The sequence below is a fragment of the Rhinopithecus bieti genome, unplaced genomic scaffold (genome assembly GCF_001698545.2).
Source record: "Rhinopithecus bieti isolate Rb0 unplaced genomic scaffold, ASM169854v2 scaffold_3040, whole genome shotgun sequence".
NCBI classification, from domain to species: Eukaryota; Metazoa; Chordata; class Mammalia; order Primates; family Cercopithecidae; genus Rhinopithecus; species Rhinopithecus bieti.
Genome location: NW_016804657.1, coordinates 1,744,416 through 1,750,129, shown reverse-complemented (window position 1 = coordinate 1,750,129; position 5,714 = coordinate 1,744,416).

The window sequence follows — 5,714 nt, the reverse complement described above, 5'->3', positions numbered from 1 at the left end:
ATATATTTTAATATATATTTTAAAATATATTTAAAACCATGATTATATATCCATACAGAAATTGATATAAAATATGCATAACATAAATATATTTCCCAGCTTTAACTGCTGAGAGGCCCTTGAAGCAATTATATTCCAGTAGTAATAAGTATATGTAGTGCCCAGATATTGGCTTTTAAATTCCATTCTTCAATAAAAAGGAACCAGGAGTCCCTGAAGAAATTACTGATTCTTGGGCTGAGGTGGGGAAAGTAGAAGAAAAGACTGTAATATCTTGTGGTTACAGAGAGTAGTAAAGACGTGCTAAAAAAGATGGTTGAGCCATGTCAAAAGGATACAAGATCCTCCTTGCAGGAGTTCCCAATAGCCAATCAAATCTGGGACAATTTGAGCAACAAAATAAATGATACATATATAATAATAAAATGGATTATAGTTCACAGAATAAAGTAAATATCAGGAGTCCATACTGTTGTCAATAAATAATTTAATAAATATATAATTAGGGAAGAAGGGACAGCTCTTCCTTACAATAGGATGCCAGTTAATAAATGTAAAAGTGGTAGAAACAGAAAATCATGATTTGGCAAACACTACACAGTAATAATCGTTAGAGACAAGAAATATCATGGGATGTTAAAATTATTGTATAAAAATATGGTAAGAAACAGGATATTTGCACAGTCTCAAAATATTCTGCTGCAAGATATTAATTATAAAGGGAAAATATAACTTTATAATGAAGCATGGCAGACACCATTTAAACCAAATGATCAAAGTTGACATTACTTTCTCATCAACAATGAGACATGTCAACATTATGTAACACCTGATGTACTGAGAAAGACAAAATATCAGTTCTGTGTTATTCTTTTCAAAAATACACAACTTGAATTCAAACATAGAAAAACATCAGACATACCCAAATTGAGAAACGTTCTAAAAAGACAACTGGCCAGTCCTCTTCAAATGTGTCCAGGCCATTAAAGATAGGAATTGTTCCAAGTTGGAGGAGACTAAGGAGATATGATGTCTAAATGCAATATATGGTCATGGATTGAATTCTGGAACAAAGAAGACCTTTCCTTCAAGATAGGGTTAGTATTGAACAAATCTTACCATGTCCATTGCTACACTGGCCTGAGACATCTCTCACCTGGGTTACTAAGATAGCCTTCTTGACTTCTCTGCTTTAAACCTTGTCCCCTGTGCTCTATTCCCAACCCAGCAGCCACACTTTAGTCTCATAATGTTCCTTTGCAATGGCTCCTGATTTCACTCAGGATGAAAGACAAAGTGTTTACAATGGCCTAGGAGACTCTCCAGGATCAGGCCTCTCTCCTCACACCGTGCTGCAGTTCTGTCCATCTCCTTGTTGTTTCTTGAACACCTAGACACGCTTCTGCCTCAGGACCTTTGCATGAACTGTTCTCCTGGCCCAGAACACTCTTTTCCCCGATGTTCCGTAGCTCATTACCTCCATTCTGTCTTTTATTTAATAATTACTTTTTCAACAAGGCTTCAGCCCATCACCCCGTTGAATACTGCAAACTGCACGCTCCCTGCCCCCACACTCTTGATGTTCCTTACCCCGACTTACTTTTTCTTCATTCCATAGCAGCAAACCTTAATGTTTTGAGGAATCATCACACTGTTTTCCACAGCAGATGTACTATTTTACATTCCCATCACAATGTATGACAGTTCCAATTTCTCTACATCCTGCCAACACTCATTTTCTATTTTTTATTATAGTCACCTAAGTTAGTAGGTGTGACATGGTACCACTTCATGGTTTAGATTTTCATTTCCATGATCGTTAATGATGTTGAATATCTTTTCTTGCACTTATTGGGCATATTTAACCCTCTTTTGAGTTTTACTTTTTTTTGTTTATTATATTTTAATTTCCAAGGTTTTATTTTATAGACTGTTTTTGCTTCATAATTGCCCTCACTAGTTTCATAACCTCCTTTTCTTCTTTGTGGGTGCTATTTCTACCTTATATCTTGGAAGGTTAATATATACTTATTTCAAAATCATTTTTTCAAATCATTGTCCTTTTATGTGTATTTCCATTCATGTTTTCCCATTTGTCGGATCTGCTGACTGAAAGACATTTTCTAATTCTTGTTTAAAGGATCATGGTCATCTGACCATGCTTCCTCAGTGGCCCTAGATGTGCATCACCCCAGGGCAAGTCCTGTGTTTCCTGCTCAGTCCTCCCTTTGTTCAGGTGGATCAACTTGGACCAGTATCTGGGCCCTGTGTGATGTGGATCTCATCTAGTCTCAGACTGCTCATTTGTTTCTGCTTCTGGCCCCAGGCAAGGTTTCTGCAGCCTTAACCCATCACATTGACTGGGAGTGATTGTTTTCTCCTTTTTCACACTTTCTGTTCAGATGCAGAGCTGGGTGCTACAGCAGCTGCATGCTGCTGGAGTCTGCTGAGAGAGCATGCCAGAGCCAGGAACGAACGGAAAACCCCTTTTCTCCTGCAGTGTTTCTCTAGCATCCTGTACTGACAGAGCCTAAAATCATGCCAGCTGGTAAAGGAAAGCTATTTAAAAGGTCCAGTACCATATTTGCAGAGCAGGCAATAGAGAATGAATGAATCTGGAACTGAGAAATAATATACTGACAATGCTCGGTAGATTACAAATATCATCTCCAACTCTTTAACCCTTTCAATGATGCCTTTAGATAAACAGAAATTCATAATTTTAAAGTGTTCCACTTGTAAGTTATTTCCTTCATGGTTAATGAGTTATTTTTGTGTCCTGTTTAAGAAATCTTTCTTGCTAAGGCTATGACAATTTTTAAATGTTATTTTCTAATAGCACTACTGTTTTATCTTTCACAATTAAATCTAATATCAAACTAGAATTGTTTTTTTTTTTTTTTGCATGAATATGAAGTAGTCATTTTCCATGTGGTTATTTAATTACCCAGCACCATTCATTGAAAATACTATCCTTTTTTACCCCATTGCTTTTCAGTGCCACCTTGGTTATAGATAAAATATCCATAATGAGTCTATTTCTGGACTCTATTCTGTTCTGGTTGTCTGTGTCTCAGTTGTCCCACATGTAACTATATCTAACCAAATAGATCCTTCACCATTTAGTTTCAATGTCCACCCCATCTAAGTAAACACATCTTCCATCCTGAGTTTATCATCATCTTAATTTCTTGGGATATAAATTTGATTGTGGTAGGCGAATTTCCAAAGAGTATATATCTTTATTTCAGTTGTTTTAACTTTACAAAAGGGTCTCGTATACTTTATGGGGACTTTTCAAAACCTAACATTATATGAACTCTTTATGGTTTCTCCAGAAAGTGTTGAGGGTTTAGCTGAGGCACACATGAACTAAGCTGCCTCTGTGCAATGTTTGCCAGTGTCTGTCCTAATCTCCATCTCAGGCTAGCTGAACACCTTCCCCTGCCTTAGAATTTCTCATTTCCTTCCCATCTCACTCTCCACACTCTTTTACTCCTGCGTCCTAGGATCACCTTGCAATTAAACTACCTACTCACAAGTCAGATTCTGTTTTCAGGCAAACTCAAACCAGGGCAGTGGATAACTAGCTGCCTCTGGCACCACCCCTCATAGTTAATAATAGCAAAAATAATATGACACTTACCAGGCACTAGACACCAGACTGGGCAATTTACATATTGTACTTTATTTAATGTATATAATACCTTACGACATAGTCACTACCTGTTATCCCCATTTTGCCAACAATGAAACAAGCACAGAAGTTGTTAAGTTCAGTCATGTGCCGCATAAGACATTTTGGTCAACAATGAACTGCATATATGATGGTGGTCCCATAAGAGTATAATATTGTGCATTTACCATACCTTTTCTATGTTTAGATACACAAATACTTACCATTGTGTTATAATCTGCCACAGTATTCAGTAAAGTAACAGGTTGTGTAGATGTATAGTCCAGAAGCAATACCATATACCCTAGGTGTGTAGTAGGCCATACCTTCTAGGTTTGTGTAAGTACACTCTATGATATTTGCGCAATAACAGAATTACCTAACAATGCCTTTCTCGGAACATATCTCCATATTTAAGGGATGCACAACCATGGCTTGTCAGAGGTCACATAAGTAAGTGGCAGAGCCAGTATGCAAATCAGAGCTGTCTGGTGTCTGAGTGCATGCTCTCAACCACTTTTCTACACTTCCTCTCACTGCCCAAGGTATATCACGAAGATTTCATAAAAGACAAGTGGAATAGACCTATGTGTACAGAATGCAAATGTAAAGTAAGATACTAATATTTATTAGGCTGAAAGATCACAGAGGGCATAAACAGATGTCTATCCATTAGTTAGCCCCACTGCACCTACTCCGTGGTGGTCAGTAGAGCTGGATGATTGATAATTACGCCCACAAGCATAGTTCATCATGGCCAAGGAATAGAACTTGAACATGCACATTTCCCTTCTTCTGTGAGGTATATGCCCTTTCCCCACATCTACTCTATAAAGACCCGACAAATGCCAGTTAACCCAAGAGTTGGGAGAACCTGGGACAAGTTGGGTCCCTCACGTTAAGGCTTAGTTTCCTTAGCATCAAATGTGGCAGAAGCATGACGTTGTAGCAAAAGCATGGACTTTGGAGTCAGGCTCACTTGGATTCAAATCCTAGCTCAGCAATTGCTGGCTGTGTGACATTAGTTGTATTATTTAATCTCTCTGAATATCAATCTTTTCATAGAAAAAGTTGGGATGATTTTAGCCTATTCATCAGGACTTAGAAAAATTTGCAAGTGGCAAACACTCAAAGAAGCTCAAGCAACAAGGGCATGTATTAGTTCTCCTTATGCAGGTGGGCCTAGATCACAGTCTTGTGCTCATGCACTCTCTCTCTTCCCCCCCGCCCCCCACAACACACATATGCACAAACGCACACACATGCATACGCGAACATCTCTGCCAGCTTTTATTTGATATTATTCTGCAGCTAATCTTCATCTGGTCAAAACAATCACCACTGAAATCCCCAAGCTTGTATTTTTCCAGTGAAAATACTTGTTTCACCTAATAATTATATTTCGATCACAAGAATGACTCTAGGCCGGGCACAGTGGCTCAGGCCCGTAATCCCAACACTTTGGGAGGCCGAAGCAGTTGGATCACCTGAGATCAGGAGTTCAGGACCAGCCTGACGAAAATGGCGAAACCCTGTCTCTACTGAAATTACAAAAAATTAGCCAGGCGTGGTGGCGGCACCTGTAATCCCAGCTACTCAGGAGGCAGAGGCAGGAGAATTGCTTGAACCCGAAGGCAGAGGTTGCAGTAAGCTGAGATCACACCATTGCACTCCAGCCTGAGGCAACAAGAGAAAAATTTCACCGCCAAAAAAAAAAAAAAAAAAAGAAAGAATGACTCTAATGGCCTCATGGGAGTCATGCATGACTCCTGGTGTCATCATTGTTTCTAGGGGAATGAAGTTCTACAATTTTTCTGGACTGAAATAAGGTACCCATTGCTGAGGTTGGAATTGGGAGAGGGTAACACCAACACTGTTCACCTGGTTAGAAGTACACTGGATAGGGGAAAGGTGAATTTCTGAGGAAGGACTTTGGAACCAACAAAATCCAAAATAACCTGTGGTATTATGGTGAAAACATGCTAGAATATGACACATAAAGCACCTGGTTTTTTTTTTTTTTTTTTTTTTTTTTTTT